This window comes from Gavialis gangeticus, unplaced genomic scaffold (assembly GCF_001723915.1).
Source record: "Gavialis gangeticus isolate Ggan-Ray unplaced genomic scaffold, GavGan_comp1, whole genome shotgun sequence".
Taxonomy (NCBI): domain Eukaryota; kingdom Metazoa; phylum Chordata; order Crocodylia; family Gavialidae; genus Gavialis; species Gavialis gangeticus.
In genome coordinates this window covers 6,742,834-6,765,666 of record NW_017728964.1, presented here as the reverse complement: position 1 = coordinate 6,765,666, position 22,833 = coordinate 6,742,834, and the positions used below count along the sequence as shown (strand labels likewise).

The 22,833-nt window shown below is 40.4% G+C and overlaps 1 protein-coding gene and 1 long non-coding RNA gene across 2 annotated transcripts in view; one reads left to right on the top strand and one right to left on the bottom strand.

Annotated features, from left to right (window-relative positions):
• Positions 1-22,833, top strand: part of LOC109287376 (protoheme IX farnesyltransferase, mitochondrial) — a 191,987-nt gene that overhangs the window by 90,201 nt on the left and 78,953 nt on the right. The gene's annotated exons all lie outside the window — the stretch shown is intronic.
• LOC109287380 lies at positions 1,929-4,345 on the bottom strand. Its single transcript, XR_002094844.1, has 3 exons — positions 4,192-4,345; positions 2,361-2,363; positions 1,929-1,939 (listed from the first exon to the last, which is right to left on the bottom strand). It is a non-coding gene; the product is annotated as an uncharacterized LOC109287380 (long non-coding RNA).

Here is a 22,833-nt window from a genome sequence, read left to right as displayed (position 1 = left end):
GATGAACACCTTGCTGGGGTTGTTTGACCCCAGTACTCTTTCCTGCCATGGCAGGGGGTTGGACTTGATCTGCTCAGGTCCCTTCCAACCCTACTAACTATGAAACTATGAAATACCGTGGGCAGATCTAGGATTTTGAAAAGTGAGGTGCAGATGGTGTGGTGCATCATCACAATTAACACAAACACGTTTTTCTTTAGTTAAAAAGAAACTAGAAGCTTCACTAATAAGCTAGGGGCCTAGAGCTATATTATTCAATTTAAGATTAAAGCAAAAAGTATTGGAATGCACATTAATTTGCTATATCATATTTTTTTTGTGTGTGTGTGTATAAAATGTTAAAATAACTACAACAAACTAGGCAAAAATAATTAAAATATGTTAGAATCATTATAATTAAATGTACAGCTCTCAGTTCATAAAACAAAAATCAAGGTTTCTTGAGCATCTGGACAGTGCCTGCAATGATTCATTGAAAGTGATTTCCATACCTAAGCTAATGCTCACCCGAGTTAATATTTCCGCACGAGTTGTTTTTAGCTAGAGTTAAAAAACTGTCCGCAGGGCTGTGAAATGGGTGCTACATTACTAGGAGCAACTGACAGTAGCATTGCAGAAGCAAGGAGACCTGGAGCAGTGGAACCATTAAAGACCATTTAAAAGGAAAGAGGGTCATTAGCACCTGTGAAATGAAGAGTTTAGAACAGAAGTTCCCAACCACTGCCCGCAACCTGGTACCGGGCTGTGAAGGGTTGCCTGTTGGGTCATGGCACGAGCCCCCAACTTGGCCCCCTCTGTCTGTCCAGGCGGGCAAGCAGCTTCTGCCACTGGCAGTCATGTGGGGTTAAAGCTGGGTGGTGGGGAAGCCCCAGGAGGGAGGCAGCTGGCTCCATGCACCCTGTCCCTCTCCTGTGCCAGTCCACAGTATAAAAAAGGTTGGAAACAACTTTAGAAGGAATCAAGCAAATTATAAGGAGCTTTTAAGTCAATTCGCTCCCTCAGCACTGCCTCACTAGAAATCCTTCTGCCACTGCTAGGCAGTTGGCTTTAAACTTTTGATGGATGAGGAATGCAAGTGTGGTGCAAGTGCACCAGTGCACCGCTCCTGAATCTGCCCCTGACAAATATACATATCTGAGATTCTGTGCCTCTTCCCCCTTCCCCCCGCCAACTCCCTAAAAATAAGCCTTCCAGCAAAGGTGCAAAGACCAGACTTCATATTCCTGATTTCCAAGAGAAAAAACCAGATAGATTGGGAAGGGGAGAAAACCCCTCCAAAACTGTATTTTTCAGGACTCCTCCATATATTTTAAAGGAGCAAAAATAGGTACCACAATATTTTTTTTAAATATCCTGTACAGCTTATCTTTAAGAAACTAGGATCTGCTAGATCCTTAGGGGCAAGTGGAGTTCTACCTCCCATTTACAGGGAGATCTATCTCTTCTGTTAAGTAACTGAATGGGGCTGAGTGATTGAATCAGGCAAGTTTCTCTCTGTATTTGGTTTGAGTTCTCTGGAATGAGATGGGGAACACCTAGGGAAGATTTTGACTAGACTTCCTTCAGACTTTGTGTATTTGCAGGCCACCAGCACTCTTTCCTCTAAAGTTATCAGATCTTGGTGCCAGATTAGATCTCTGCCAGCTTTTAGAAGCTTTACTGAGTTGTCAACAGCTTGTCTGTTAATAAGCACAACTGTTCTCCATCAAGGCTGTATGAGCAGAGCATCTGGAAATGTGGAGATTCAAAGGAAATATCACTAGTTAAGCCCAACGTAGAAAAACAGTGCAAATTTGGAGATGAAACCTCTGAACCATAAATATTTATGTAGTAAATGTATGTTTGTGTAAATAAAATATCCCTGAGCTACACTAGAAACCCCCTATACTGTTCTTCCTTTGAGAGTATTTCTGTACAGAATGTGTATTGAGGCATTGATCTGATGAAGAATATCTTGCATTTGAAAGCTTGTCTAACTATCTCAGCTATGCGTTTTGTCCAATAATACATATCACCCTAAGAAATCTTTGCCTCTTGCATCATTTTTTTATAAATGTGCTTTTAGGCAAAAAAAATCCCAATGAATTTAAGGGAGTTAAGTGCCTAACTATTTTTCACTTAAGTAAAGATTGTTGTTGTGTCATTTTTTTGTGACTGAAATCACAGTATGAGCCACTTCTTTCATTTATATCATTTCAGCAGATATGTACAGACAGATTTGTTTTGTAATATTTGTCTGTTAGTTTTGAACATAGATAATTGCTTCTACCTGAACTCTGCGAGGAAACTTTCAGTAACGGATTTGTTCAAATGGTTAGAATGCTCAGTATCTCCCCCAAAATATATATTTTAAATAGTACAGTCTTGTTGAAAATCACTTTTCCAGTCTGTGCAGTATTTACTGGTAAGTGACTTGTAAAAATGTGTGTAATAGGGATCTTAAATGAACAGATGAGCTTAGTGGAAGCTCTCAAGTATAAAGCTAGATTTTGTTTTCTGCTATAGTACATTTTTCAGTAGCATATATAGACCTTCTTTTTCATATATTATCCTAGTTTTATTTCATGCTTCCTATATGATTTTTTTCTGTTGTACATCCCTTTTCAATGTTAAGAGCTGTCCTGTCTGTGTCTCTAGGGTGATCTGAGGCCACTTTATATTGGGATGAGTTATATCCACAGAGGGGTTTAACACACTTTAACTAACGTATTTTAATTAAAGGTCTGAATTCATTAAACTTTCCTGAATGTATCCATGTGCACATGCCCTCTCCTCAATGCAGTTATTTTTGTGTGCTTTTTATGTAAGCATTGAGTGGGGGGTTTCACATTCCCCTCACATGGTTAAGGCCTGCTGTTTCCCAACTCTCGACAGATCTAGAATGATGCTGACAGTGAAAGTGACTCTGAGATTAGATCCAAATGAGCATTCAGTAGGTGCATACAGCACCCCCCACAGAGAAATCTTCAAAAGTTGATGGCCCTGTCAATAAAGCTGTACATCTTTACTGTCTGATCTGAATAATGTTTTTTTTAAATGGTTGAAATTTACACATCTTTTACTCTTTTGACAATATTGGCATCCAGCAATGTTGATTTTGATAATACTAAGAATTAAAAGAGCCAGTAAATAGAAGGGAGTCCTATTAGTCTATTTTAAGTCTTAGAAATGTTTGTAAGTAAAATAAATACATTTCTAGGTCTGCCCATGTATTTCTTTTTAGTCGCATTGTTTCAGACCAGCGTTTGTTGAAACTCTTAGTAAATGCTCTAAGGCATCTGGTGAATAGTGAAAAATCTGCATCTCTGTCCGAGACTCCTTGGCCGCAACCAGACGAGTGCGGACGTTTGCTTCCCCAGGGACAAGTAGTAGTGGTGCACCTTGTGCTGCAGCTGCTTTTCCCCAGGGAACACCCGTGTTACGTGTGCTTTGGCATGCAGCGAGTTATCCCGGGAGTGGTAGGAGAGGCTGGCGCCAGCACTGTGCTGGCCCCAGCAGCCTTACCTGGGGTTCTGGGGGCCTCCTGGGGCTGTAGCTGCGGCTATCCTGCCAGGCAGAGAGCCTGGCTGGCAGCCACAGCATGGCTCTGGGTGGCCCAACTCTGCTTTTCAGCAGTGTGTGCTGCCTGTGCATCCACTGCTTCATTTTTTCCCCCGCAGGTTTTTGTGACCCCTAGATATCCAGGAGTCAAAAACCCATGGGGAAAAAAACAGAGCAGTGCACGCATGGGCAGCACACCCTTGCAGCGCGGAGAACACCTCAGTGTGCAGTGTGTGGTGCTGCAGATATGTTTGCAGTGCCACATACCACATGGCTATGCTTGTCTGCACGTGCCTCTTGTTGGTTATAAGCAGCTATTTAGCTGACTTGTATGACTTTGACCAAGTTGTTTTACTTCTGTGTTCCTCAGTTTGCTTATGTTAAAGGGAGAAGCAGCATTTACTTGCCATTACGAAGGTGGTGGTTAGTTTTTAATGATTACTAAGCACTTTGCATTCAGCTGCACTAAGAATAATTTGCAGCACTAAGAATAATTTGCAGCATACATGCACAGGCCTCAGAGGCTGTTTACAGACGTTTAAAAAAAAACCCCAAACTGGTGCTGTTCTTTAAACTCGGCATGCCTCTGCGCCAAGCCCAGCGGATACCCAGAAGAAGTATCTCATTCAGTGGGCTTGGCTCACCCAACACTTGTATAGATCAGGCACCTTAGTGGGGCTTTTTTGGCTCTTTTATCTAATAGCTGATTAATCAGCTATTATATAAAAACACCAAAAAGCCCCACAGAAGTGCCCAATCTACAGATGCTGCGGAGCCAGGTCAAACTAATGCACTGCTGCTTCTGGTAAAGCATGGGGGATTTTTGTTTTGTTTTGGGGTTTTTTTTAGCATCTGTAAGCATTGAGGCCTGTGCATGTACGCTGCTAAATATGCTTATTGAAGCCAAGTGCAAAGCAATGCAGAACACTAATTATTAGCTAAATTAGTTCATTACAGTCCCTGCACACTGACAGTGTAGAAATATTTCTTATTTGTGTTAAATTTGTACCATTTCAGTTAACAACTTGTTACCAGCAAGAAACAATTCTGTGCTAACAGTTCTTGAATGTAGGATAAAAGACCGAAGTGATTACCCTGTGTTTAAAACTGATATCCCTTATGTCTAATTAAGATTTTGTGCTCTTCCTTTGGTTTTGGAGATGCCCAATTCAAAGGCAGTAAAAAAAACTGCACAAAGTGTCAGATTCCATCAGATTTGCTAGTGTAATGGGCTCTGCTGCCCATTTGTGGTGTTCAACCCCTGTTACAGTTAATAAAAAAATTACCCCTATATTGCCCTGCTTCTTTTGGTGAAAACTCTCGTACTGCTCAATCCCAAACCAACCTACATATTTGTTTAAACTTTTTCTAAAGCATTTGAAAGCATCACCCTTAAAAATGTATTTTTTTCTAAGCAAGTGTTTGTAGCTGAAAAGGAGCAATAGCTGATTTGGTATCTTTGCTCGTTTCTAAGCTGAAATTAATAATATGTGGAATCCTGCTTAGAAATGTGACTCAATACTATTTATTTTTCAGCTCTCTTAAGTCACTCTGAGATTGATGGGGGACATTATCTTACAGTTTTATCTTGGAGTTTGAGAGATGCAAGCAGTGTTGGAATGACAAACACTTCTTGACAGCTTTCAAAAGACAGATGATGCGATGCCCCTACAACAGGTTCTTGTGTTTGTGCTTTCTAATGACTCATTGTGAGACTGTCGTGTTGCTTTCATTCTTGATGAAGGGGAAGAAAAGGTGGGGCTTATTTATTGGATTTAAGTGTCTTTGTAGTTTGACTTGTGACCATATAGCTTTGTCATCTACCCTTTAAGTAAATAGGAGAGCATAATAATATGCTGACCCTGATTAACGGTTAGTTTGTGCATTGTATTGATAAAAATAGTTAATGAAAGAAAACAGCAGATGGCTGCTAGAGTTTTCCCTCAAATATTGTGCTAATTGATAAAACAGATTTTAGCTATCTCTGTTCTATTTATCCTTTGTCTGTTATACTCTGTTACCTCATTTGATAACCTCTTATATTGCCTATGAAAAATACAGTCTCTTGGAGAGAGAGAACTTCTAAGCAAAACAATTTAAAATGGTTGAAATCACTGTTGTTCCATAGAAGTTTTATGGGGTTATAAAGGACTGATTCTTAGTCAGTAAACTCTGGAAGAGAGAGAGAACTTTCTGTTATGGACTACAGAATTATTAAGAAAAAGGCAAAGATAAAAAAAAGATGCTATTCTATTAAATTCACAGTATTTCCATAGGACACAAAAAGAGGGCTATTCTTTTTAATATTCAGCATTGCCAAACTTTTTTAAAATTGAATTTTCTTTACATTTGGTTCAACTGAAGATGTGATATTCCACTAATGTTGTTTCGTAGAAGCCAAATAAATGTCAAGATACCTTTAACAATTGCATCCTTTTTCAACTTCAACACCTCACAGATTATAAGAAACTAAATACCTTTTGACACTCGGAATAGCAAGCAATGGAAGAAGACAATGTGATAATATTCACTTCTTGCAGTAGAGTTGAAATAGGGAAAATTATGTAAAAATCAACCATATTTTTGTTGACAACTAAATTATGAAGAAATGTATTACAATTTTACTATAAAGGGACTGTTGATAAGCTCTCTATCATTGATGATAGTTCCCTAAATTTACCATATGTTAAAATATGATTTGTGACTTTTCTGATAATATCATCTTAAATATTTTAAAGGGCGAGGCCTTACCCTTCTACTATTTTTAAGGGGTAAAACCTCCTAAACCCTCTGCTTTATCTGATTCTTGCTTACCTTTTTATACCCAGAAGTAAGCATATCTGCCCACATTTGTTTTCCTTGTAACAAATAATTAACATCAGATAATAAAGTAGTAGAGAATATCAACTGTAAGTAAATATAGTGTATACATTGCATGGTAGACAAGGGAATAATGAAAGTATGCAGATTGCTGTACAGGTATCTGACAAAGCAGCATGTAGTGGATTACTGGGCTAAATAAATTACTCTCACTTCAAGTAACAGAAAGCTGAATAAAAAGACTGAGCTGATCTTGTTGTACAAGTAAACTGCTGCAAATGGAAGTTAGGGTATGGGAGCCAAGATGGTTTAAAACAAGAGTGTCAGACTCATCCAGCCCAGTAGACCAGATGAGTGGCACGGGACTGGTTTGCCAGCCAGGCTGGACCCACACATTGGTCCTACATTCCACCTCATGTCCTGGAGTAGTCAGAATGAGTGCCATGTGTGGCCCGGTCTTGCTTTGGTTATTTCATGGCTGCACTGCATGGCCTCAGAGCTGCTGCCACCACTGCCACATGGTTGCACTGAACCATGCCAGATCCACTGCCACATGCAGCATGGCCCCAGAGTGGCATGCACCATGCTGCACACAATGGCTGCATTCTGCTGCTCGGGGATGTGCCTTCGAGCAGGCACTGTGTGTGGCTCACAGGGCCATCTGGTGTGCCCTGCATTCTCCCTGTGGGTCACTGAGACCCCTGGGCAGCACCAAGGGCAGATGATACGGCTCCACAGGCTGCATCTTTGACACCCCTGGCTAACTCCCATCTTCTCACTTCCCTGATCCTACCTGAACTTCTCTTCTCTGCCGGGCTTGTCCCCTGAACCATGGCAGAGCAGTCTTTTACAGCTTGCTCTAATTTATATTAAATTTTAGTGTCCACAACTGAAAATGTAGTGGAGGCCAACCTAGCACAGGCCTATGGAGCCCTCCATCCCTTTTCTAGCTATGCTAGCATATGTGGAGATGGAAGGGAGGGGTGATGTAGGAGCCCACAATTGTTGACTTTATTCCACCAGAGGAATTCTGGCTAAGCTATCCTTAGAATCAGGTTTTACTGATGGTATTACACAAAGCAGCTGCACTGCACCCAGAGGATCTGATCTAATGTATTGTTATGGCTTATACCGTAATTTAAGCCACGTATTGACTAAGTGCAATTCCTATCTTCAGCAGAGATAATTATTTGAAGTTCTGTTTGTTTTAAAACTAATATGTACATGTAGATTGCTGCCTTCCTGATGAATAAAATTTACTGCAAGGTAATCTCTGTGAGAAAAAGGCTTTGTGAAGTAATCCAAGAAGTCTTTTAGTAGTTGAAAACGTGATTTGATTGAATCTCTTCATAATTATCCGTAAAAAAAACCCAAAACTAATTGTAGGAAAACAGTACAATGTCAGTAGTGGCTAGGATGTAGAGGTGAATCTGGCATTTGCTTGTAATTTCTCTCCGTCATAGCCCTCTGGAAAAATACAACGTTAGAGGGAAGCAAGCAAATGGTTTTAGGCAGATTTGATCCAAGTTCAATAGTTTGATGCCTGATTTATGTGGGTATGGGCAAATGTTGCATTAAAAACATAAAAGGATTGTAAAATTCTTCTATAGCATGCTAGGGGAACACTTTGGCATGCTGAAATGAGTTCAGGTTTGCTGTGTTTATACTTGTTCTCATAGGACCAGATCACGTGAGCAGTCTGCTCTCTGTAAAGGGCAACATGTTATTTCACTGACCCAATAGCATCCCCATGCATGTCCCTCCAAGTCTCCCTCACACTTGAAAATGGAATATATTGCTTGATGCATGGCCCAGCTATAACCCTTACTCTCCTCCCCCGTTGTGTTGGAGGAGTCAAACCTAGCCACATTTTTCATATTGATGGGAGCCACATTTTTTTTGGCTGTTCCTAGCCACATTTTTCATATTGATTGGAGGTCACATCTTTTGGATGTAGACCTTGCCACTGTGTTGCATGCCTTGTCCCCTCAACTTTAAAACAGCTGTAGTACTCTCTAGGTACTTGAACCTGTCAGATCCTGAACGCTCCGGTTCCAATCTTGCAAAGCACTTGAACGCATGCTTAGCTAAAGTAGTCCTGTTGTCATCAGTAGGACTACTCACGCTTATGAGTTTTGCAGGATTGGTGCTAGAGTGTTTAGCACCTTGCAGGATCCATCTCACATGGCCTTAATTCTGTTTGGAAACTGGAGCTGATATAGAAAATGCAGGTGCTGTGTTTTTGAGCAGAACAGTTCACAATTAAAATAAGACTAGTCCTCTGGGGTTTGTCCTTTGCTGCTTCTAACGTAAAAAGCTTTCAGTGGTCTGGGACCTGTTCTGAGCTCTCAATTCTCCGTCTGTCATGCAGCTACTGTCTCGATCAGCAGAGGTGCTCAGGCCCAGTTTCATGATTAATAACTGAGGAAGATTTTACCTGGAGCAGCTATGAAGAACTCACTGCTTTAGAATTTATTCACTGTGGTCTAAGAAGCCCAAATATATTGATTTTCAGAGCGCATTATAATAGCCATCTTTCTGAACAGGTATTTGGAAAAGTCTGAGGTGTGTAGGGTTTGTTTGTAGATATGTCTTTGATGTTAAAACAGAAGAGGGAAATATTTATATGTTCCTCTGAGAACAATTTACAATAAATATTTTAAAATTACTAGAGGCCCCTGACAGCAACTAGAAAACCAGTGTCCCTCCCTACTAGAGCTGTTGTCTATACTATAATGCTTTTTCTTCCCTGTAAGGATGAACTGTTGTAAAAATCTGTCTGTAAGGATCCAGGTTTGCTCTTGCAATGGTCACCAACCTCGCTCAGACCTAGAGCAGAACATGAGATGCACCACTTCAGTGGTTGCAGTGTACAGTGGTCTGTCAGGACTTAGAAGCTTATAAAAAGAGAGTCTGCTTTTCAACTTGTATTTCATGCGCAGAAAACTTTTTAACAGTGTGTAATTTTCACCCTGAAGATGTAAGATTTTCACAATTCCCATGAGCCTCTGTGAGGTTCCCTCATCTGTTGACTTGAAGAAGCAAGTAGTTCATATTGTTTCCCCCAGTCTCAGGTCTTTGATAAACTGTGATTTGCAAGCATCAAGAAAAGATAAATGTCATCTTGATATACATTTGTGTTCAGCAAATTAAATTTTTTTAAGCACAGAAAATAAACTTCACCTACAGAAGCAAAGTATACCCTTTAGCTTCATGTGCTCATTGGTTTTTCCAAATGCTATTTCTATATCTGAAGGAAAAGTCTGTCCTTTTTTTTTCTCTCCGTATTTTAATGAGTCTTTCCTGTGTTCTAATACATGCACAATCCTAGTCTCTCTCAGGCCTTTTGATTACCTATGCATTGTCTTTGCTAGGTGAATACCACAGGCGTATCCACACCTGCAGTAACAGAGACTTCTTGGCCTATGCCTCACTGGTCATGTGCCTTGCATTTCTGAATGCATCTGTCATTCTTCTGTCTCTGTCAAGCCTTTATCACTGTGTCAGAAGCAGAATACAGGGCACTGGTAATTAAGACATTGTTGAATTCAAGTCATGTCGCTTTGACATTTCTAAGTGTTGACATAGTTGTGTACTGTTCAAGCTCCTTGTAACATAGTGGTGGTTCTGATAGCATGAAAGGATACTGTTTGGCAAGCGTGGCTGCGGGGGCTATCAGATACCAAGAGTGCAATGATTGTGCTTGTCTTGTTGGTCAATCCTGGTGAAGTACTTTAGATCAAATGAAAACAAAGATAGGGGTGCACCGGCACACATGCTCTTGTGAAGTCAACCATATTACTTAAAGAAAGTCAGGCAACAATTAAGATGTAATCTTTAAGCTATTTGAGTACCCTGTATTTCCCCTTTTGATGTAATTTGAATGTGTTTGCGGCTTTATTTTGTTTCAGAGTTTAATGACCCAAGCCATCAAAGGATGTTGGGTATGTCTTGTAACAAACCAGGTGGGGAGCAAAACAAGGAGCCCTTGTTAAGCTACAAGTAAGATTTCTTTCTTCCCCACAGCTACAGGGGATCTCCGTGATACCACCTAGCTCTCTTTAAATATAATAATTACAGTGGAAAATGTATAGGTGGTTCAGATATCCAGCCAGTGGATCCTTGTAAGCATTTATAAGGATTCTTACATACACCCACATTATTTTGATATTATAACATATTGGCAAAGATGCAACACGTCATTTCTTGATCTTTTTTAAAAGTTGAAACCACAATGAATGCCATTAACCTTGCAGGACAGATAAAGTACTAATTGAAATCTTCAACACCAAAAATATTCCTTCTGAAATGAGACATCTTAGGACTTCCTTAGCAATTGCCTACCACACCTGCTGCTATATGCAAATAGAGTTATTGTAAACACTGTAACAAGGAAGATATGTGGTTTTTGGAAGCTCTTTAAAAAAAATTAAGCATTCTGGCAGTTCCTTCTTTTAACACATCTGTCTGGTTGTCCCAGGATGCGGTAGTTTTGCTTTTCAGCCAACGTGCATAAGTCTTAGCTACCTGTGAGTTAATGGTTTAATGTTGTTCAGGCTTGCATTTGCCTTGATTTTAATTAGACTCTTCTTTGAAATGGAAAATATTAAAGCAGATCTGTAACTAGCTTGAACTGCAGGGCCAGAGGGTTTTCAGTGACTTCCAAAGTCTTAAAAAAAAGCCATTTCTAATCCTTAAAATATTTCCCTTGCTTTTATTTTCATAACTTGAAGACAAACAGGTGTCATGCACCCTTTATGATATCCAAATATACAACCTCCAAGCCAACAATCTCATCTTGCTTTGTAGCTGGGAAGGTTGGGGGTGGACAGAGGGGAAGTTCGAAGCTGCTCAGGTTTGGCCCAACTCTGCCCTCATTGAAGTGAAACTACCACTGACTTCATTGAGAGTGGTATTAAGTCTGTCTGCTTTTGATCATCCTTTCCTTTTTAACCTTTTTCTTTACAAATCACATCTGTATTGAATTGAATTAAAAGACCTTTGTGATGTTCTTTAATTGCTAGTTGTAGTTTTCATAGAAATGTGATTGAAAGGAAACAAACAGGTGAACTATAATAATAATGTTAATTCTGAACTTACTTGCTATATAAGTAAAGGGAATGTGCAATGTATAATTTAGGTAATTCTGATGCACTCTAATCTTCCTATCCAAGATAGGGTCAATCACTAAAAACAAAACAGAAGTTCTTATTATCATTATGTTATTGGTAATTACCATAAAGCAAAAAGTGGGCATCTTAACAGTCAGATGCTATAAAATTCCTTTTGAATTTATGGCCAAGTCAGTAAATTTAATATAAAAAGATGGTTCTAAATCTTGGTTAAATTACTCATATTAACCTCTGTAGTTTGAATATTAAGAAATGTATTTCCTGAGGGAGTTAAGTACTTAACCTTCCTAGAAATCCCAGCTTGCATATATAAATTTACATGTGAGCCATGAACTCCACTCAGCCAGCCTGCTGCTATGCCAGTTTGATCCCCCTTGCCCCCCAATTCATACACTTTAAAATATCTTTTTGAAATTTGCATGAGAGATGGACATACACCAGTACCAGATAGAAACATCCCTTCCTTCAGTGTAATCCTATGACTGCTTTCCTTCAAATGTTTCTTTGTGATAGAGAAGAAATGGTGAAGTCCTGTAATCATCTAGTTCAAGAAGCATGGGCATGCCAAAGATTTGTACTGCACACTGCTGAAAATGTGATGCATTGCAGTTTAACTGTACTTGCTGATGAAGTAGCTTTTATTTCGTAATCCTTGTAAATGTGGCGCAAAACCCTGAAAACAGTTTTTGTTGGGAGTTATTGGTGCTTTTGACAGACAGGCTGTCTCCAAAGGATCAGAGAGGTAGTAGCTGTGTTAGTCTGAAGTCAGTCAGAAGGAAAGGTAGATATGCACCTTTATAAACTAACTAACTAAGACATATATATGAGAGAGAGAGAGCACACAAGCTTTGTGAACTCAAGTTCACTTTATCAGATTCATCGTAGGATCAGGCCAATGTTTTGGACTTCGGTGTTGAGCACTTGTACTAAGAATGGTTGCTCATACTCTAGTCTCCAAAGCATCTTAAAAACAGTCCTACTTAAATGAGAAGAAAACAAGTAGCAACTGCTAACCCAAGGGCAGTAGGAGCCAGCCTTTTTGGCAAGCAAGTCACAAATTAGCTCTGCACCCTCCCTGAGTGCCACTCCGATCCCCTTCCCCTGCCCAATCTGCTGCTCTGCTTCCTTCCCCCTGCCCCATCTGTTCTGTTTTCTGTTCCCTGCCCTATTTGCCAGTCTGCTGTTTGTCCCCTACCCAGTGCCACATGCAGAGGCTGCCCATGCCACTTGTGGCAGGTGTGCTACAGGTTAGCCACCCTTGCCCCAGAGAGACTGTTCCAGTCCCGTACCAGTGTGAAAAGATGCCAAAGGGGTAGTCTGAATGATATGCAGACACAGGAGGCTTTTTACCCTTTCCCATAGAGAGTCACAAGATCTCTATGTGGCACTGAATTGAGTTTCCTTTTAATAGAAGGGTTACATTCTGTCTCTCCTCTAATGGGATTATCAGCCTTGACAGAAATTCATATATAGCATTAGAGTAAAATGTTATGTCAATACATAGGAAATTGGTTGTCCATTCTAGCCTGCTGCTAGTGTGTTAGCCATGTGTCATAGATTAGGGATCTGCATAGATGGGGCATAGACTTGGATTTCAGGGTACTGAGACATGGAAAAAAGTTCAGCTGTGCAAGTGTGGCTGAACCATTGGATAGAATATGTGACCGGGCATTCCTCTTACTGAGACTTTTGTTTTGTTTTAATTAAGGAACCGTATTGTAATAATTCTATATTTAAATTCGTTGCCACCAGAAGTGACTCTAGTGTATAAATACAATACTTGCTCAGGGCTTTCTGTTCCCTGACTGTGGAGTCCTAACAGGGATTGGGCTGACTGTTTTCGGTTTTCTGCACCCTAATAGGATGTGGCTGCTTTAAAGTAGCTAGAAATTAGAACCAGAACCCCCTCTGCTGACTGCTTGCTCATGTCCTCTGTTGCTTCAGTAGGAATGAGGGGCTCCCAGTGCTGCTATTAGACCCCAAGTATTAGAGCCTGAGGTCACAATGTAATACCAAACTGTGAATTTGCTACGTAAAGTTATTAGAAAATCTGCATCCCAATGAGCTTGAACTATTAACTAGCCTTTATGATCACTGTATGCAGCAAACATGTTTCTAGTGACTTAGACCCTTTCAATCATATTTTCTCTTTCCCCCAAATTGCCTTTCCAGAAAGCCTGATTGAATACAATTAGTAAGAAGAGTTGATTACCAGATTTCTAACTCCTTGTACAGAGGAAGCAAATGTTTGCCACTTATTGATTTTTATGTATGATTTCGTACAGAAATTATAAATCTTACTGTAATAACTTTGCTGGGGAAAGCACTAAAGCAGCTTATTTCTGTAAGCTATCTTGCAACTGTTTATTATTAGAAAAGGCCACACTTGACTTTAAAGCACTGGTAAAATGTTGTCGGAGACCTACAGAGCTGTTGTTTCCCTTGCCCCTTCTCCTGTATTCCTGCAAGTGTCTGATCACTTCTTAGCTGTTTTGTTAGCTTCTTGTGGATGAAGCATAGCCTGGTATTTATACCATTGCGAAAAATGATGCCACAGCTCCAAATGCATGATGATGGGGGCAAAGGAGAATGCTGCTTGAAAATAGTGTGGGTATCTGTTAACTGTTGGAGCAGTTCATTCTTGTGATCTAAGCCTATTCTAGCCTTATACTTTTGCTTGTGTATTCAGGGTAAGATTTGAAATTTTTAAACAATCTTTAAATAACATGCCTATAAACATAACAATGAAAACTGATATGAATGAAAACTGACAACAGACCCATGGTTGTAAATAATTATACACAGGAACATGATGGTTGATCTAGCACTTCAGAGGACCACAGAATGTAATCACTGTGTATCAACTTGGTGAGAACTACCCAGACAGAATGATTAGCCTGCCATAAAGAACCCCACAGTGTAATAGTGCAATTTTTTAAGCATCATTCTTAAAATGTTTATGCATACTGATTAAAATTTAGTTTAGGGTTTTGAAAACCATTGCCAAGTCTTGACACATAGGGCGTTCAGTTGCTGTAGATTTAACCCCGTGTCTATCCTTTTGATGGGTGCCTTGCCAAAAACATAGGGAAGATAATATTCTGTTTTAGCTAGCTGAAGTGATGCATTCAGACTTCCTGAGGAAAAAGCCTCTTGAGAGCTGCTAAAATATTTATTTATCCAGGATTCATCTTACTGAATTTACTGTTTGCTAAACCAGGCAGTTCTGTGCAGGCCCATAATGAGATAATCTGTTTGAGTTCCCGCTTTCATTCCTGTGGAACGATATTTGAGATACATTTTTTTCATTTTTCTTGAATATCAGGGGAAAATAATTTCAAGTGGAGAGCGAGAATTTTGCTGAACATCTGGGAACAAAATGTGAAAAGTTTGATAAATGGCATCTTGCTGACATGTAATTGCAGCTAGCGCAGTAAAAAATCTGGGGTATTACATATGAAAGGGTTTTTCTTAATAACTGTAGTTTAATCAAATATGTAATTTACATGCATACAAATGACATTTATAGAATATTCAGATTGTGATTTAAATAAGAAAGTGAGGAAGTCCAGAGCCAAGGGTCATGCAGCAACTTTAATTCTGTCAGCATGCCTACATTATAGGAGTCTGTCATTATCTGATTACTTAACTGAGCAAGGAGACATCCTGTTTGAAAAATATATGAAATTCAGTGGCTTAACAGCTATATTAAATATAATAATTACTGTATTATCAGATTATATAAATGGCTAAGTGGGATATGTTTAATTTCTTTTGAGTGCAAATGTTAAATATCTAACTTTCCTTCGTTTGATGATCATTTTATGTTGTTTAGGAAGGACTGAAGATAAATTCAGCCAGTTTTTATTTCAGCCAATGTGCAATAAACATACTGAGTAAGTTTTAGATAAGTGATTATCAGTCCCGGTGCTACGGCACTCTGGGGTGCCATGAGATCCTTTTAAAGGTGCCTTGGGTTGCCAGGGAAAGTTAACGCTGTTAGGTATGCAAATGTGATTCATAAAATAAATCCAGAACTTTCAAATAGGCATCCATAGTGTTGAAAATATTCTGACTTGTGATCTTTCTGAGTTCTTTCCAATAGAAAAGATGGCTCTATTATTTTCCATGGTCAAAAACTGAGTGAAAACTAAGAGTTAGCATTTTCTGAGGGCTGCCTCAAGTCTAATAAGGAGTGCATTGAGTCTAAAAAGATTGAGAACTATTGTGGTAGATATTTAAGGGCCAGATTCTCTCTGCCAGTACAAATGAGAAGCAAATTTCCTGAAATTAGAGTTATACTAATATAAATGAAAGCAGAATTGGGCCCTTAAAGGTCTTTTATACCTGCCCCCCTCCTTTTTTTTCTTTTAAGCCAAAGTTATTTTCTAGGCACAGGGGGGAAAAAATAAGGACTGTGGAATTTTGCTGTACTGCTCTACCACTCTGATGTCGAATGCCATTTTTTCTTCATTAAAAGTAATTGTCTCTGAAATGTAACAGTGAAACAAACCATTAGCAAAATGCTGAGCTGTCAGAAACGATCATCAGTTTTTCAAATCCAAATGAAGCATTTTCTGTCTTCTGTACATTTGTAATTCTTTGCTGCATTTTGAGTAGGAGTTTTTTGTTTTTTTTTTGTGAAGCATGCTATGTTTAATTGATAAGACCATGACAGTAGAAAAATCAAGCTGCAGTTTAAATTAAAACTGTCTGTGCTCACTTTATTTTTGCCTGTACAGCACCTTGCGCATCATGTAAACTGTATTTTAGCTCCCCACCAGCAATTTTACAACACATTCAGAACTCAAGTCCCATGGACTTCAGTTGCAGTTATGAGAGCTCAGCAGTTCTGTAAATCAGACCCAGGATCTCAAGTCAGGCATCCAGGAAATGAAAAACACGCAGTTAGAGATCACCTGTTAAAATGCTGATTCAAGTGACTTACCCAGCATTACCTAGGAACTTTGTAGCAGGGACAGGGATAGAATCCAGTTCCCCAAGGTGGTATCCAGCTTCCGTAACTATATGATCATTCTTGCTCTTCCTGCAAACCCGTTCATGACACACACCTTCCAGTTTGTGCAGCAGAGAACAGGTGCATCCACTGCATAACACAGACTCATTCCAAAAGCACCCTTCATCCTGTGTGCTGATCGAGGCAGGAATTCATTGGAAGAAATAGTCTGCAATTAAGAGACTACACCAGAATGTATATGCACCATGGCCCAAAATAAGGTTACGTGGGCAACCCTAATTACCTTAATTTTTCATTTCCTAACTCTTGAGTGTTTGTAGCTTTAATATCCCTGTGATATTTTAAATACAGTTCCTTATGTTTTTTAAAAGCAAGCTGACAAAACCAGAAACTCTACCATGTTGAGCCGTATTAACTTTCAGGTAGTGAGCAGAGCTGGGATCCTTGGATTCACAGCACGTATCTTTCCCCCTTGAGTTAGCAGAGTAACAGTAGTAGTAGGCTGTTAGTTTGTGTGGACCAGCCACAAGAGGGAGATGAGGCATGCACTTTTCCACTGGGTTTCACAGCTATTTGCTTACAGCAAAGGAATGTAGATTTAGGAGCCCTGGTTTCAATTCCAGCTTCTGGAGGGGGGGTGTGGTCCATTGATTATAAACCCTTTTGTTCCTGTGACTGTGCTTCTGCTTCTGCCTCTCTTTGGCTTCTGTCCATGTCCCCCCTCTTTGCCTAATTCTCACTTTCTTCCCAGCTCCTGCTCCCCTATGTGTGTTCCTTACTCCTCTCCTTTATTAAAGTCAGTCTTTCTGCCTGAGTGCCAAAAAGGTAAATGTTGAAAGGATAGAAGAAGCAGTGTCCGTGCTTTCAGTTGAGGTCCCTGACAACACAGCTCCAATGGCACAGCTGTGATTCTTGTGGGCTTGTAACATAAGTCAAATTTGGGCAGATTTACCCAGGCATGGCAAAATGCACATTCCTGACAGGAGAGTGATCCTTCTTCCAAATTTCAAATTGTAGCTCCAACACATAAAGGCACTAGAATTTTTTGTAAAATGTTGTAACAAAGGAAATAGAATATTTTCCCATAACCTTATACTTGGAAATGGCTAAAACTTTCCAGAAAAATTCAGATGCCCAACATTGGAAATGTCAATCTGCATGGTTAAAGTTTGGCAAAGTTATAAGTAAAAACAGGGTCTTATAATAGAAAGTCTTAAGCAACATTGACTACCATGTATGCCTACGATACGAATGCTCATCAAGTTTTGTTTGTTTTTTTGTGTAATGAAAAAGATCCACTCAGTCTGAAACCATTTGCACTGCAGTTCATTGCAGAACATTTTTTTCGGGGTGGAGGCTGCAGAAAATAGGGATTTATAATGAACAATCTCTTTTAACTTGATCCATGATGGTGCCGGTGAGTGGCATTGTAATTTTAATGTGAAGGGAGCACTGGAAATTATGTATGAAATTATTAGCTCCTACAATTGCCGAATACAAAATGTATCAGTTCTTGTGTTATGGGTCTATTATACAGGCTGCCATTGCTGCTAAAATCCTTGTTCTTGTGCTGCGTATGCCTTCCATGATTACTGCTACTGTCTGACTTACCTTCCATTGACTTTGGGTATGTCTTTATGACTGAAAAACATGGAGCAGGTTTTCATGGAATGTCTTGTAAAGCACCTAGAACAATGTGAGATCAGGAACAGCCAGCATGGATTCACCAACAGGAATGAGAACCAACCAGGTTCTCTTCTATGATAAGGTGACAAGCTGTGTCAGTGGGGAGAGAGCAGTGGATGTGATATGCCTTGACTTTAATGAGGCTTTTGACACCATCTCCCACTACATTCTCATAAGCAAGCTGTGTAAATACAGACTAGATGAAAGTGGGTACATAACTGGCTGGATATTGTTGGTAAAGTGAGTACATAACTGGTTGGATTATCATGCTCAGTGAGTAGTCATCACTAGCTCAGTGCTTACTCAAGTGGAGGTATCAAGTAGAGTTTCCTAGGAGTCTGTCCTGGGTTTGGTATCGTTTAACATCTTCATTAATAATTTGAATGGTGAGATTGCATGCTTAGCAAATTTGCAGAAGACACCAAATTGGATTAGATACTTTGGAATGTCACAGTCAACCAGATAAAATTCAACAAGGACAAGTGCAAAGTCTTGCATTTGGGATGAAGTAATTTCATGCACAAATACAGATTAAGGGAAGTCTGGCTAGGTACAGTACTGCAAAGAAAGACCTGCAGGTACCAGTAGACCATAAGCTGCATATGAATCAACAGTGTGCTCTTGTTGCAACAAAAAAAAAAAGTCCAATAGTATACTAGTGTCACTTGGAAATCAAGGGAAGTGATTCTTCCACTGTTCAACACAGGTGAAGCTTTACCTGGAGTACTGTGTTCAGTTTTGGGCCCCACACTTCAAGGAGAATATAAACAGTTTGGAAAGAATCCAGCACACAGCAAGAAAAATGATTAGGGGCCAAGAAAGCAAGACTTATGAAGAAAGGCTGGAAGAACTAGGATTATTTGATCTTGAGAAGAAAAGACTGAAAGGGAATTTGATAACATCCTTCAAATACCTGAAAAGGCAATTGTAGAGAAGGTAGAGATGAGCTTTTCTCTGTGGCTGTAGAGGATGGTCTTGGAGCAGTGAACTCAAGCTGCAGCAGCAGAAATTTAGGTTGAAGATTAGGAGGAACTTTCTGACTACAAGGGTGATCACCGATGAAGTTTGGGAACAGGTTAACTAGAGAAATTGTGAAATCTCCATCCCTGGAAATTTTCAAGAGCAGGTTGGATAGACACTTGGCTGAGATGGTTTAGTCAGGCATGATCTAGCAGGGGGCTGGATTACATGCCTTTGTGAGATGCCTTTCAGCCCTATTTTCCTATGATTCTATGTCTGCAGCTTGTGTAAGAATACTCCTACTACCTTTAAAGTGCCTAGCTCAGGTACCGATGTCATTATAGTCACCACAACACAAAACAAAGTGCAAATTAGCGTCCTGAATGTTTATCCAGGATGAGTTTTGTTGTGTACCCTGTATTGCCATGGGTACAGTTCTAGAGCTGCCCAAGCAGCTGTGTTAAAGTTAGCTTTGATTCACATGACTAGTTTGGCTTGACTGCAGTATAGATGTATATACTTAACTGCATCCATTTCTAACTCCTTGTTCTTCCCCATCACCTAAACGCACTATATAACTTTGCCTCTACGTGCTTTTTTGTTCTCATTACCTCTCCCCCTTTCTTATACTTAACCCTTTCTGTTTAGATTATTCCCATTCGCATCATCTTCCATTCTCAACTTATTGGAAACATGAGAGCATGCTGTTATGTGAAACAGTCTCTCTTTTTCCCCTCATCTCCAAAGCATTTTCTTTCTGTCCATCAAATACTCTTCAAGAAGTCACTTTTCCCTTCCTTTTATCATTTGTCTTGTCTTGTTTAGATTGTTGTCAGTTTAGGACATGTATCTGGCCTACTTCTGTATGGTAACATCAAAGCATTGATCCTGAGTTCCTATAGTAATACACATTTACATAAATTAACAGCACCATATGATTGATTATAGCAAATAACATTGGCTAAACATGAGTCAAAGCACAAAATACTTTGAAATTGTATAATGAAGAAAGTGGTGGTGTTAGACAGATGTTGTAGCTGTGATGGTCCATGATGGTCCAGGAATTATGCAGGAGGCAAGAATTGCTTAGGTTCATATCTTTTATTGGGCCAGCTGCATAGGTGGGGTACAGCTGAACAAGCTTTCGAATGCAAGACAGGATGACGGACATCTTCATTCAAAAGCTAGTCCAGCTCTATTCCACCTATGCAGTTGGTCCAAAAAAGTTATCACCCTAAGAAATCCTTGCCTTGTGAGGAGGAAAATCATTTTTGCAGATCATTTTCTCCTGCATTTAATTAAGTTTCCAGATTTGCTGATGGGGCTAGCAGCCTGCCTTTTTTACACTATAGTGAAGCCAGTATTGTGGCACCTCCCAAATTAAATATTTTTAATTTACCTTTGGGTGGGTACATAGGCTGGTTGCAAAATTATAAAATCTCCCCCAACAAAAGTAGGGTATCTCATCACCTAGTGTGTAGGCAACAGTATTCAATACATCTGTGACCAGAATAATGCATTTCATTATTCTGCTACTACTTTTACATAATTATATCCCACATAACTTATATCTTGCCTCAAAAGTCCAGCTTTATTAGGCAGAGGTAATTCCATACCTGTAAATTGCTGTCCAGTACATTTTGTTGTGTTAATGAACCATTGCCAAAAGGGTATCAGGAAAAACTTAGTGTTAGAACAGTGAGGCAGTAGAATAAAAACTTTATCAATGGAAACTTCATCGCTGGAAGTGTTCAAGAAGAGATTGGATAAGGATTGATCAGGGATGATCTAGGAGTAGCTATACCTATACTTTCCCATGCTTCTGGGCTTTGGTTGCTGCATGGGACCAGAAAGGATTTTTCCCCCCTTTCCTCTTGCTATGTGTCAGGAGCTTTTTAACCTTCCTTAGAAGCATTAGGTATTGGCTGAAGCCAAGAGTAGGGATTTTGACTAAGGTATGCCAATATTCCTGCTGGGGCTAAAACCCAGAGGTTCCTGGCTAGAGGATCTTCCACCTCCACTTGGAGTCGGACTGATCACCATATTTGGGTTCAAGAAGGAATTTTACCCTGGGGCCAGATTGGTACAGACTCTGTGTGTGTGGGCGGGGGGGTGCTTTAATTAGAGCAGCTTTGAGAGCTACTCAAAAGAGCCAACCGTGTCATGTGTATTCAGCATCCTAAGCTTCAAAATAGCAGCGGGGGCACTTTAAGTAGATATGGTTTGAAGCTTTACTTTAAGTAAAGCACTCCCACTGCCATTTTGAAATGCAGAGACATTGGATACATGTAACATGGAAGCTGCTGGAGCATGCTAAGTAGATGCTCCAGCAGACTTGCAGCAGACTCGATTAACCAAGCCTGCTTACGTTGGAGCAGAGCTCTGTCGTGTATAGGTGCCCTTAAATGTTTGTCCCCTCCTTCATCCTTCCAGATAAGTTTCCGATTGTTTTCTTCTCTACATTTCTGATTTTGCCATCGCTTTTTGCACATACAGTGCTAAATCCTGTTTCACTCTTACTTGCCAAAGTGGCACTTACATAGCTTTGTAACTGCAGTTCTGGGCACTTAGAGTTTGGATTCTATTTCTATCTGTGGTCGAAGAGGTGCTCCCTATGCATGTACCTGCCAGAAGTGGAGGAGAAGAGTCCTTCTGCCTTAATGCCCAATAACTTGTTGGTTAGAACTTTCACCTAAGGAGTGGAAGAACCAGATTCTAGGACCCTTCAGCTGGGGTGGATCCAAGGGGGAATACAGTGGCACAGTCACACTAGTGGGTCCAGTTTCCCATGGCCCTGGATGCCTGGGTCTCCTGCACAGTTCAGGCGTGGCTACAGTCCCAGGCTCATGGAGGATACCAGCGGAGTGGGGACCAAACAGGGAGTAAGGAAGGAAGGGGGACCAACCCACTGCTGCTGCTGACCTGATGGTGCAGAAGCACCAAGCCACTTATGCCCTGTTTCAAACAAGGGCTGTGGAGACTGGCTAAAGGGGTGCTGGGCTCAGTAGCAATGGTATCAGGTATGTTCCTGCTTCTTGCCTCTCTTACTCCACTGAGTTTCCCTACACCAGCCCAGGGGCTCCAGCTATGGGAGGTGGCTATATAGGGTGCCAGGCTGGGCCAAGGATGATGGTGGCAGCTAGCAATCCACACTTCCCACCATGTGCTACTGGGCAGCAGAGGGTACCGGGGGACTGGGCAGGGAACAGATGTGGCTGGAAGGGGGGACCTGCCCGCTGCTGCTGTCCCTAGTCAAGCCCAGTACTCTGTGCTGTCAGTCACAGAAGCTGCAGCCAGAGTGGGACAAGAGCAGCCTCAGGGCTTCCCTTCTCAGCTGTGCTGGGGACAGTTACAACAGGGGATGGGTCCCTCCTTGCACTCAGAGACAAACCCTTCAGAAGTGGGTGTGGAACTGGTTGGGGAGGGGATGAGATGTGTTTCAGAGTTGTGCCCCCCACTGTCAACACTTAATGCATCATCAATGCTTCTGAATGACTTGTTCTTTCACTATTAGGCTTTTATTGCATCTCTCTTGTCTGTTGGCTACCTGAACTTATATCCTGCTTTTAGTTACATATGGAGTTTTGCACAAGTTGTTGTTCCATCTGCTACTTAGCTCTTCTGTGTCTGCTTCTGTCCCAGAGACCAGAGGGAGGGTACTTTGATACCTGAAAGCTTTCTAAGTCTATCCCAACCATGCAGTTGGTCCAATAAAAG